Source organism: Babylonia areolata, chromosome 18 (genome assembly GCF_041734735.1).
Source record: "Babylonia areolata isolate BAREFJ2019XMU chromosome 18, ASM4173473v1, whole genome shotgun sequence".
Lineage (NCBI taxonomy): Eukaryota > Metazoa > Mollusca > Gastropoda > Neogastropoda > Buccinidae > Babylonia > Babylonia areolata.
In genome coordinates, this window is record NC_134893.1 from 7,207,470 (window position 1) to 7,221,485 (window position 14,016).

The window sequence follows — 14,016 nt, forward strand, 5'->3', positions numbered from 1 at the left end:
ATCCCCCAGCTGGATGACAACGATGGTCATCATCGATCTCGATGGACACATCACCACACTTAATTCAGTCTTCAGTCATCTCCCGCGGTCAGTGTCCCACTCGCGCTCTCCTGCACCAACCCGCACTGAGTTGTTGTGCACGGTGTGTGTGTGTGTGTGTGTGTGTGTGTGTGTGTGTGTGTGTGTGTGTGTGGGGGGGGGGGGGGGCGGGGGGGGGACACCGTCTTATATCACAGAAATAGGAAAGACGTTAAGGGGGGGGGGGGGCGGGGGGGGGGGACACCGTCTTATATCACAGAAATAGGAAAGACGTTAAACTGAAGACTTCTACTGACTACTACTGCTATCATTACTACTACTACTGAGTACTACTACCGTCCTCAGGGCATGCTGCTTACTACTCTAGTACACCAGCTGCACTCGGACACTCACACACACACACACACACACACACACACACTGACGCACACACGCACACACTCACACTGACGGCCGACTCACACGCGCGCGCACTGGCGCCGCGGAAACAAACACACGAGATTCACTCCGAGGCCGCTCACACGCGCCCTGACACCCGACGTAACACACGGCTGACACTATGACGACCGTGACTGCTACTACTACTCAGGCGGCTACTCACAATACTACTCTGTACTACTACTACTACTACTACTTCAGTCACACTCAGTACACACACACCGTGACGCGCGCGCATACACACACACACACACACACACACACACACACACACACACACACACCGCACCGTGACACCGCACGCGTGCGCGCGGCGCACTTCACTGGTTGACGCACGTTCAGATTATTGACCAACCAACACACACACACACACACACACACACACACACACACCTGCGCGCGCGCGCGCGCGCTCGCACGCATGCACACTGACACACACATGCACACACACACGCACACCGGCTGATATTGGCACACACACACACACACACACACACACACACACACACACACACACTGACAGGCCTATCAGTTTCATGAGGTCTACTGAATGCACCTGGGGTCGTAAATAGTTGGTAGGTCCCTCCAATGACTGTCAAGGCGTCTTTTGAAGGCGGTGACTGATAGAGCTGTGACCACCTGATCTGGAAATTCATTCCATGCTGAGACCACCCTCTGAGTGAAGACGTTGCCCTTGACGTTGACTGAGGTGAAACCTATTCCTTGACAGCTTCATGGAGTTGCCTCGGAGATTCAGCGTGTCAGATAGCTGGAACTGTGGTCTCTCAGTGGTGTTATGTCCATTGAGGTATTTATACACTTCGATCAGGTCACGTCTCCCCACTGTGCGTCTGTGCTCTAAGCTGGGTAATCTTAACCACATCCCTGCAGTCTCTCAGGGTACGGTTTGTCCTTGATGTGGCTCCCGGGCAGAAGTTTCGTGGCTTGTCTCCGAACGTCTTCAACATCGATACAGAGGGACTTTGAATGGGGCTGCCAACTGACCAAATGAACACTGAGATGGATAAACAGACGTAAAAATGATTAAGCGATGTGAGCAGACATAGAAACCAAACATGCGCTTGGAACTCTTGTTTATTGCATGTGCATTTCGTGCTCGAATCTCAAGTTGCTGAGACCAGACATACGCACGTGGAATTCGTGAAGTGTATTGCAGGTTGATTAACCTGTACAGGGGTACATACAATTCCTCACACACTGAGAAGTTGCAGAAAGTTTTCAACGCTTGTTAAATTTGTGCAAAGAGAGAAACTTGACAAATGTGATTGAAAAATAATTCTGTTCTGAAAGTTCACAAGCGGTCTCGAGGACCAGTCCACCAAACTGTTTACCCCTCTGTAATTACTTATGTTGTATTTCATAGCGTTTTAGAGCAATTTTGGGTCTCTGCATGAACCCAGGCTTTGATACATAACCGACAGACCTGGAGGAATCTGGCGAACAGTTCTTCTGTGCAACGCCCAGGAAGATGCTTCACAGAGAAGAAAAAGACCGAAGAGCACTTTTTAGGTGATTTCTTTTTTCAATAGGCCTATCCTAATTTCTGGGAAGTATTTACATGAAAATGTTATAGCGTTTTGCAACTGAATGCAGGAATGTGAAGCCATGAAATGCCATCTCACTGACTTCTTCCACCACTGACTGCAATGTTCTGTCTTTTCTTTTCATTTGCCTGTTTATTTATTTATCTACTTTATATTTTTATTTTTTATGCTCTAACTTTTTGACAGTCGTTAACACCGGGAAAGATCGGCTCTTTAACAGGTACAGCCTGACTGAACTCAGTCGTCATTGCACACTGTTCTGTGGACCTATCAAGGTGGTTGTACCTGAACGTTGCGACTGAATCTCAAAATTAAGTGGAATGACCCTCAAAATATTGACAAAAACCACTGAAGGTGGGTCACAACTTATAATTATTAAATAGCAATATTGCTCAACCGTATGCACGAACATTGCCGTTAATACAGCTTCCTGAATTTAGGATACTAAACTAATACCCAATTTTCAATAGTTAGCTTTTTTCAAGGCCGGAAAAGAACACTGTTGTTCTTACTTGTTTCCGAAAGAGTAGTGTCGGTTTAGAACAGCCTACCAGAGTCAGTAGTGTCCACACCCAGCATGAACGCATTTAAAAACAGACTTGACGCCCATTGGGCCAACCACCCAGCACTGTACAACCCGGACTACTATTAGTAGACCTTGCAAGTGCAAGCAGCTGTGGACATGGCCAACATACCGACCGGTGAACTGACCTGCAACCACAGGTCTCAAACACCGACAACATCAAGTATGAAGTGATATAGGAATTAAAGTGAAGCTTTTAAGCACAATTGTTGACTTATTGTGCAATCAATCCCGAAATGTAGAGTAACGGAGAACAGCCTTCATATCTTTAAAATAAAAATCACCACTGAATGAAAACCACATGCAGCCACATAGAAATAAAAAATTATAAGAGTAATTCATATTTACCCAGGATAGCATCTATGAAAGATTAATAGTGCTCAACCTGCAAATCGATATTTCTCCAACTGTTCTGTATGATGTAGCCACGGGCGTACCACGGGTGTGGAACAAGCTCCCTGATAACCTCCATCATTCTGATTCTCTCGCATCTTTTAAATCTTGTCTCAAAACTCACCATTTCCCTCAGCAGTAAGTTCAATTGTGGCAGGCCCACTTCCTTTGCGTTAACTGTGTTTGACTGTGTGTGTATACATATGCATGTGTACATAACTACATTCATGTATATGAATGTGTATTGTGTGTGCGTGCGTTTATGTAAGTTTGTGCCTGCCTATGTGTGCGTATGTGTTAGGGTAGCTGTTAGATACACATGTATGTTAAAATGCATGTATGCAGTGTGTGTGTGTGTGTGTGTGTGTGTGTGTGTGTGTGTGTGTGTGTGTGTGTGTGTGCGCGCGCGCGCGCGTGTGTGTGTAGTCACATTTTGGTGTGTGTATGTAACATAGATGTAATGTTTTATGTTAACAAAGCGTTTTTGTAAAGCACCTAGAGCAGATTTCTGAATAGTGTGCTATATAAGTATCCATTATTATTATTATTATTATTATTATTATTATCATTATTATTATTACCTGCGCGCGTGTATAGGGCCTATGTTATTATGTGGGATGACTGTTTAATTTTGACGCATGCTTATGTGGCAGTCTGGCTGTCGGCTAATATACGTGTGGTGTGTGTCGTAAGGTACAGACCACGTTTGTGAACGAACTTTGGAAAGGTTGGTGGTAGTGGTGGTAATTTGCGGCATGAATGTTTAAAACTGATGACATTTTGTTACAGCTACTTTATAATGCCACTGGTTGTGATAACATCATTATCATCAGCATCAGACATCATCACGTCTGTGTGATGCAGGTGGATAGAGATGATGAGGGGCTCACGATAAGCTGTTTTCAAGAATGGCGCTACACAATGATGATGATGACTGTGATGACACCACGACGACAATGATGATCAAGATGACGACAATGATGATGATGACTGTGATGACACCACGACGACAATGATGATCAGGATGACGACGATGATGATGATGACTGTGATGACACCACGACGACAATGATGATGATGACTGTGATGACACCACGACGACAGTGATGATCAAGATGACGACAATGATGATGATGACTGATGACACCACGACGACAATGATGATCAAGATGACGACAATGATGATGATGACTGTGATGACACCACGACGACAATGATGATCAAGATGACGACAATGATGATGATGACTGTGATGACACCACGACGACAATGATGATGATGACTGATGACACCACGACGACAGTGATGATCAAGATGACGACAATGATGATGATGACTGTGATGACACCACGACGACAATGATGATGATGACTGTGATGACACCACGACGATAATGATGATCAAGATGACGACCATGATGATGATGACTGTGATGACACCACGACGACAATGATCATCAAGGTGACGACAATGATGATGATGACTGTGATGACACCACGACGACAATGATGATCAGGATGACGACAATGATGATGATGATGACTGTGATGACACCACGACGACAATGATGATCAGGATGACGACAATGATGATGATGACTGTGATGACACCACGACGACAGTGATGATGATGACTGTGATGACACCACGACGACAATGATCAAGATGACGACAATGATGATGATGACTGTGATGACACCACGACGACAATGATGATCAAGATGACGACAATGGTGATGATGACTGTGATGACACCACGACGACAATGATGATCAGGATGACGACAATGATGATGATGACTGTGATGACACCACGACGACAATGATGATCAAGGTGACGACAATGATAATGATGTCAGTAGGTAGAATGAGTAAATTCTAATTTTTAAGTGACTGCATTACAAATCACTTAAACAAAATTCAAAATTATCTTCTAAAATCCTTCAGTCGCAAATGTTTTACCAACAATCCCAACTCCTACTCCACCGCAATCCTTCATTACACTTCTCTCATTCAGCGCCTCCTCTGAAACCAATGGAAAGCTTACGACGTCTTTAACTCTCTCCATACGAACGGCGAAAGAGACGACGTTAAGAGCGTTTCACCCCAATTACCATCATCAAAATATTGCAAGCGGAAGGCTCTGATACTGAAGAGGTGAATGTTGACAAAGAATACCACAATTCTGACGACGGAAGCTAAAGGTTGGGTCATTCACAGACACCCACTGGACATCCGAGGGGTCTGTGTAGAAGAAAAGAGAGGACTGGCCGTACTGAGTGAGTCAATCCCACTGGTAGATTGGTGAAAACATGAGATGGGGAGGGGTGGGGTGGGGGGGGGGGGGGGGGGGCTTGACAACTGTTAACTGGTTTAACGCATCCTCTTACGGCGATCCTCCACTCCCTGCGTACGTCCTGTCTGTTCAACATCGAGAACTAAAGCCCCCCACCCACGCCAGCTCGCCAACCTTTCAGCTCCGCTTCTAAAATTAATAGACAGCTCACAACGCTTTTATGCATCTCGACCCTGTAATGAATGAATGGATGGACGCGGGGTCCGCAGAGGACCGTTAACCAGTTCAGCGTGTGCACTAACGGCGACCTCTCCACCACCTCCGTATGCCAACCCGTGTTAAAACATTGAGGGACCTAAAGCCCCTGCCCCCAGCATTGCTTCCATGTCGATCGGTCTGAAAAGGGCTTTAGATTGCCCCAGGCGGAGTGAGCTTCTTTTCAGCGCTGCTGGTGACCGCCGATGCGGTCATTGTGAGGCCTGTGGTCTCGTTGTGACTGGAGTTATTGAGAGGATCAGAGAATTGAATCAGATTGCACGACAAGCCGCAGTCAGGTATTGGCTTTCACTATGCACTGTTCTCCTGCGACGGCACAGTTCATGAGGATGCTTGTGACGACAGATCGTCTTGTGTACCGCCTTGAAAGTCCGTTTGGAAGAAGTAGTTGTTGGTTTTATAAGGAGCAGGAGGTGCGACATTCCTTCGCAGGAACATTGTAGTTTCACTGAGAATGAAGTGCAGGTGGAACAGCTATGCAGTGCTTTTCAGTCATCGGGTTAGTTACTGTTCCTTTTATTCATCAGTCTTATGATATTGCTGGTAATAGATAGGATTCTTTATTGGCCTATTCCTATCAAAGCAGTTCATGTGTGTGTGTGTGTGTGTGTGTGTGTGTGTGTGTGTGTGTGTGTGTGTGTGTGTGTACTTCTCTGTGTGTGCATGATTATATAATCCCCTTCCCACCCGCTCCCTCTCTTCCAGAAAAAAAAGAAAAGGAGGAAGTGAATGAAGTCTCAAAGAAAAGACGACCCGTTATGGACGTTTGTATTCTAATAACTTAAAGTTTCTGTAATTAGCGATCGAAGAAAAAAAAATTAAGTTGAGGAAGAATTAGAAACCTGTTCAAATTCCCAGACAACCCTCCCTTTCCCATATCTGTTTTCAATAGTTTGATAAAAAACAAGGAAGAGGAAGAGTATCAACAATCTGTCATGTTTCTTGACATGTGCTGACAGTCAGAATTAAAAGTGCTTTGAAGCTTTTAAGAACGTATATCATACGCAGTCGGCCATCCTAATTATATTCTCCATGTAGCGACGATGTCTAAGGAATATTTTACGCATCTGCCACTGCTGCTACACACAACTCACTAATCTCTGATAACTGGCTTTCAGAGCGGTACACACAAAGTTCCATCGTCGCAAAGCATCTTCAGCAACCTCCCCGTGACAGGAGAAAAGCGTGTAGTGAAAGCCACTCCCTGACAGCAGCTCGTGCACTGATTCAATTCTCTGACCCTTTCAACAACACTGGGCACCACTAGACCAGAGGCCGCTCATTCACCACGTCTGATGAGAATCGTCGGCATTCAGCGCTGAGTGGAAAGCTCACCCCGTCCCGGCGGGGCAATCTGAAGCCCTTTTCAGACCGATCGACGAGAAATAAAGCAATGATGGGGGCAGAAGTTTTAGCCCCTCGATGGACTGTGCATCACGGAGGTGGTTGGGAGGTCGCCGTAAGTGCACGCGTTAAACTGGTAGAAGACGGTTTTCGCGAGGCACCCCACGTTCATCCATTCAGCAAGGGGTTCAGATGCCGCGTTAGAAGCGTTGTAAGCTTTCTAATTAATCTTATTAGTGACGCTGAAAGATGTTGTAGGTGGAGTTGCGATGGGTTGGGATTTTAGTTCTCGATGTTGAACAGACAGGACGCAGTGTAGGTGATGGTGATCGAAGAGGATGGGAGCGGGTGGGGGGGGGGGGGGGGAAGTGGGGGTGGAGGGGTGGGGGTGTGTGTTGCCAGAGCCGAATGGAAGCTGACCCTGGGCAAATCAAGGCCCTTTGTTCACAACGGGTGCTGAAGAAGCGATGACTGGGTCAGGGGTTTAAGCAAGATGTGACCAGGGGTTAGCCATCAGCTCACAGGCACTAAACCAGTTACAGGCATCTCCAGAGAGAAAGCCCTTGTTTCATCCATCCATCAGTGTGGGTGGAGATGCATGAAGGCGTCGTCAGCTTCCTATTGATTTTAGAGACACCGCTGAAAAGAGGGAGTGTGAAGGGTGTTACGTGTATGTGGGGGTGGGGGTGGGTGGGCAGGGTGTTGGCGGACTAAAGGGAAGGGGGAGAAGTGTGTGGGGGGAGGGAGAGGTGTGGTGCTGGTGAAAGGATTTGTAAAGGGGTGCAGGGAGCGGTGAGGACTCATAGTTTCGGGTTTAGTTGAAGAGATTTTTTTTAGCTGCAAGCACTCGATCCCTTTTCCCTCTACCTCCCGGTCTAACACATACACACACACAGACACACACACCGTGCACACACACACACACACACAACCCGTGCACACACACACGCGCGCGCGCGCACTATTTGAACAAAAGCTGTTTGGGCACAAAAGGTGAACCGTGGACGTTACTCTCACTCCCTCTCTCTGAATTTTGATTTTGTTCTTGTGTATGCCTGGTGGTGGTGGTTTTTTTTTTTTTTTTTAAAAATTTTTTTTAGAGAGATGTCGCATACCTTAATGGGGGTGTGGGGGTTGAGGTGGGGGGGGGGGGTTGCTTTGTCATGTTGCATAACACCCTCCACCCCCGTCCCGCGTCCGCGTTTATCCCCACCCTCTTTCGTCCTGCTCTGTTAAATGATTTTTTTTTTTTCACTTTTATTTTTGTGTGGAGACATTTTCACATGCCTGTCTCTGTTTCTGTCTATATGTGTCTTTCTCTCTTTGTCTGTCAGCCACTCAGCTATTTTCTCCGCTGTCTGTGCCTCTGTTTCTCTGTCTGTCTCTGTCTCTCTCTTTGTCCCTCAGCCCTCTGTCTCTCTCTCCCTCTCTCATGGTATGTATGTGTATTTACTTATGACGCGGGCGCGCGCGCGCGCGCGCGTGTGTGTGTGTGTGTGTGTGTGAGCGAACGCCAGCGCCTGCGAGCAAGCGTGCGTGCAAGCACGTGTGCATGTGCGTGTGTGATTGTGAATTTGATACGTGTGTTCTTGAGACTGTATGCATACATGCATGTGTGTGTGTGTGTATATGTGTGCGTGCGCGCGCACACTTGCGTGTGTGTATGCGTGCATGCTTTAAGCCTTAGCAAAAGAATGGTTTGGCAAACAAGGGTCACTAATAAGAGTCATCTCCAGCCCGGAGAGTGCTGTTTGTTCTGCTTTTTGTGTGCGTTCTTGTCGTTGTAAGAGGAACGTTCCAAAGAGTGGGCGGTTCAAACCCCATGATTTATACAACCTCAGGGGCAAGGTCCGTGTTCCAAACTAACGTCACTGCAACACGAAAGGAGTGTCTGAACAAGGAGACCGAATGGAGGAGAAAAGTCACGGGCACCAAAGGAGAAAGAGTCCCCGCCCCCCCTCCCCCCCCCTCACACCTCCCCCCCCCTTCTCCCCCATGGGGGCAATTAAGGGGGCAAAAGGTTAACACTGATTTGTGGTTCCCCCTCCACGCTCCCAAACTACCTCGAGGGGGACAGTTCCGCAAAGTCCCCTGTTTCCTGAATATTTCAGTGACCCGCCCCCTTACCCCGTTCGCCCCCCCACCCCCCACCCCCACCTCCTGCCCCCACCTCAACCCTCGCCCCCCCTCGCCCCCCAGCCTGTATTTCCCCAGCGGGCAATTTCTGAACATGTTGGCTAGCTCACCGGTTCCATCTCTCCATCCATCTCTCTTCGGCAACTCCGTCCCTGTCTCTGTTTCTGTCCCCCACCTCCGCCCCCCCCGCCCCCACCACCCTCTCTCTCTCCCTCTCTCTCTCTCGGTCACTTCCTCTGCTATCTTTCTGTCTGTGTGTGTGTGTGCTTGTCACTCGCTATTTCTGAGCATATATATTTCTCTGGGTGGGCTCAGTTTCTATGTACGTTTTTGTCTGTCACTTACCCACCTTTTTTTTTCTTTTTTTTTTCTCTAATGATTCGTATTTTGTTTCAAAGTTTGCAAGCGTAGAGAGAGAGAGTGAGAGAGAGAGAGAGAGAGAGAGAGAGAGAGAGAGAGAGAGAGAGAGCAGATGTGTGTGTGCGTGCGCGCGCGCGCGCGCGCGTGTGTGTGTGTGTGTGTGTGTGTTATCTTCAGTTTAACGTCTATTCACTATAAGTGCTTTTAGACGGAAAGGAGTAAAGTATTGGATAAAGGAAAGAGAGTGCATGTGAATATTAGTGTAAAAAAGTGTCCATGTTATGTATCAGAGGAAAGGTATATCATTATAAGAAAAAGTCAAAAGAGATTGTGGTGTGTATTGAATGAGGTGTGCGCGCGTGTGTGTGCGTGGATTTTGCACTTGTTTCTTTAGCCTTTCTGACAATATTTTTCTCTCCTCCCCTCTCTCTCTCATACTTCTTGGTGTGTGTGTGTGTGTGTGTGTGTGTGTGTGTGTGTGTGTGTGTGTGTGTGTGTGTGTGTGTGCGTGTGTGTGTTGCATCCTTATTTTTTAGCTTACTATTTTTGGGGGGCTATACTGATTTTTTTTTATAAGACTTAGAAAAAAATGGTAATCAGTCCACATGTATAAATGATGGAGCTTCTGAATCAAATGCCTTCTCTTCTTGTTAAAAAAAAAAAAAATTAACTCTCTCCATACGTTAACAGCGTTTCACCCCAATTACCATCATCAAAATATTGCAAGCGGAAGGCTCTTATACTGAAGAGGTGAATGTTGACAGAGAATACCACAATTCTGACGACGGAAGCTAAAGGTTGGGTCATTCAGACACCCTCTGGACATCCGAGGGGTCTGTGTAGAGGAGAAGAGAGGACTGGCCGTACTGAGTGAGTTAATAAGCCTGTTGTCCTGTTAGGACTGCCCACATCTCGTTCTCAGGCTGCACGGGCATTTCATAAAATGGTCCCTCTTTTTTTTGACACATCCTTGAAACTTTTGTTTTCAAAGAGCAGTTGAGTGTGCTTCTTACTTGTGCTTTGATAATCTACAGCACAACGAGAGACTGAGATTGTGCCCGGTTGATGGAAAACTCTCACAAGAAACATTTCCCACTGGAAAAATCCCCTGCAACTACAGAGCAGAAACAAGCGCTCTCCTCCATGCAGCAAAAACCCTTGCTGAATTAGCCAGACCACCACCCAAGATCGTCTTCTTCACTGATTGCAAATCTGTGCTGGAAGCGCTGCAAAACAAACAAAGTGACCAACAGCAAGTGTCTCTACAAAAGACCCTAAATGACCTCTCACAAACGTCTACCACCACACTGCAGTGGATTCCACCCCAATGCGGGATCACTGGGAATGAAAAAAGTTGATGCTCTGTCAAAAGCGGGAAGCAAAATGGAGCAGTTCAGTCACCCAGTGACGTACACAGAGGCAAAAACCGTCATACACAGTCAGTGCTGAAGGAAGAGAAGGCCGAACGCTGACAAAGGGACAGATGCCATCCACCAACTGCAGCGACACCAGCAAACAATCCTCTTCAGACTTCGTACAGGGCTTTTGAGTCATCTGAGCCGAATGAAAATATCTCACAACGACGAATGTCCCTGTGGCACAGGTACACAACCCACAGAACATATTTTCCAACACTGCCCCACTTATGAGGATCTGCGACACCAGTTCTAGCCCGAGGGAGTAGAGCTACAGGCACAGCTTTGGGGTGACCGGACTGACCTCGAGAAAACTGTGGGCTTCGTCAGGGCGATGAAGCTTCAAGCCTGACGCATCCCAACAATATCGAACGCTGAAGTCCCCGGCTGAATTTTGCAGGAAAAAAAATCCATTTTGATGGCAAAACGAAATAAGTATGCTTGCAGACAGGGAAAAAAAAAAGGTGCTGCACTGCAGCGACGCACTCTCACAGGAGAATTTTTTTTGTGACAAAGAAAATAACTCAACAACTGTGACGCAAAACAAAGCAATCAACTAGAATGCGATGCAGTACAATACATAAAGGTCTTTCTGAAATTATATTTCTTTTTCATGGGAGTTTTAATTTTATTTTATTCATTTTTTTAATCGGAATCCATCCTTCTCCTAGTTTCAACTGAGCTTTGAAAATAATCTCGTGCTGTGAGGCTGTTTTAAAAACAAAACAAAACAATCTTTGAGACGTTTCATTCTCTGACAGGCTTTTCATCAGCTTCTGTGACAGAACAATTCGCTGACTGTAGGTTGTCTTGATGGGGACTTTTGCGTTGAAAGGGCTTTTATAATTACTGCTCTTGTTTTGGTGAGATTTTGGTAACTCCCTATCGTTGGAAAGAGATCTTAATTGTCTTCAAGGGATTTCACAATCATCGCCTTTTCGTCACACACACACACACACACACACACACACACACACACACACACACACACACACACATATATATTATATATATATATGTGTGTGTGTGTGTGTGTGTGTGTGTGTGTGTGTGTGTGGTGATAATTGTTTTATATGGCATACTTTAAAAACTTTGTTGTGTTTGATAAAGCCCTAGAATCTAGACTACTTTTTATGTACCATTGCACTTTTTTTAATTTTTAATTTTTATTTTTTTAATTTTTTTTTTAGTAAGTCTTTATATGGCTTTTTGATTTCCCTCCATTATTTTTGTCTTGTTTTGAAAAGGCGCTTTGAAATGTGAATCGTCTCTTTCATAATATTCGTCTTTAGCTTGCTTTCAGTCTCGTATTTGGATCAGCCGTTTGGGAAGACAACAAAACAACTGTTTTAAGAAAATTTAATGCTGGGTTGAAGGACGAGAGAAAGACACATCAGTTGTCAATTATTTCTTTCATACTGTTCATTATCACTATCTCCCTGACTTTGAAAGAAGTAAATATACTACGAGGTGTACCGACATTACAGCGCCCGTCATCACTCTTCCATATCCTTTTATCAAGATTGTCACTTATGAAGGTGACAAAACTGAATAGTCAGGCAAATCGACATCAGAGTATGACGGGCGCAATAGCCGAGTGGTTAAAGCGTTGGACTGTCAATCTGAGGGTCCCGGGTTCGAATCACGGTGACGGCGCCTGGTGGGTAAAGGGTGGAGATTTTTACGATCTCCCAGGCCAACACATGTGCAGACCTGCTAGTGCCTGAACCCCCTTCGTGTGTATATGCAAGCAGAAGATCAAATACGCACGTTAAAGATCCTGTAATCCATGTCAGCGATCGGTGGGTTATGGAAACAAGAACATACCCAGCATGCAAACCCCCGAAAACGGAGTATGGCTGCCTACATGGCGGGGTAAAAACGGTCATACACGTAAAAACCCACTCGTGTGCATACTAGTGAACGCAGAAGAAGAAGAAGAAGAAGACATCAGAGTATCCACTTTTCAGTTCTCAGTTGTATCGTCCCTTAATTAAAAAAAACACACAAAAAAACAAAAAACAAAGAAAAAACAACAACAACAAAAAACAAAAAAAGCAACAACAACAGCAACAACAACAAAACAACTATTTTGATACACCTGTCTTCGTTGCGTTTTGATCGTTCCTCTTTTATTTACAATTTGATTCGGTTTCTTTATTCCCTCCTTAGAGCGAGAGCTAGATGTAGGAAAAATCAACAATCTATTTCTTGCTTATCCACTACTCTCGTAAATAATAATAATAATGATAATAATAATAATGTACATTTATATAGCGCCCTTTCTCTCTAAGAGCTCAGGGCGCTTTACATGAAAGAAAACTATTATAAGTTACATAAAACATTCGTGCCCACTCTTTCTCCCCCCCCCCCCCCCCCGCCCCCACACACACACTCTCCCCTTCCCACTCTACATACACCCATAGTGAGCTGACATGGGTGGTGTTGGAGAACAAGGAAGCTGAGAGTGCTTATTGATAGGTTTTAAAAAGATGAGTTTTTAGTGATGAGCGAAAAAACAGAAATAGAATCAGATGCACGGATATGATTAGGAAGGTTGTTCCAGATGTGAGGAGCAGCAAAGAAGAAAGAACGTTCACCACACGTTCTTGTATTGACACGAGGAAGTTTCAAAAGGTAACAGTCAGAGCAAGAGCGGACATTTCTTGCGGGAGTGTAAACACTGATAAGGTCAGAAAGATATGTAGGTCTTGCGGAGCAGAAAGCAGAATAACAGAGACACGCAACTTTGTATTTAATTCTCGCTTCAATGGGGAGCCAGTGTAGAGTGCGGAGGTGAGGAGAAATGTGATCAGTACGTGGGACTGAGAGTCAGATGGGCAGCATTGTTTTGAAGTTTTTGAATTCGCTGAAGAATATTATGTGGACAGCCTATGAGAAGAGAATTACAGTAGTCGATTCGTGACAGCACAAAAGCAGAAAATAAGAGTTTTAGTAGTTTCAGCAGAAAGGTACTGACGGATAGAGTTGATGCGACGAAGTTCACAATTGACTATACGTATCAGATTTACTACCTGAGCATACATGCTGAGGTTTGAGTCAAGAATGACTCCAAGGTTCCTTGCTGATTTAGAAAACTGAACTGTGGCATCACCAACCACAATAGAAGCAGGATAAGAAGTAGATGTGGACATTCTCGCAGAGGAAATAAT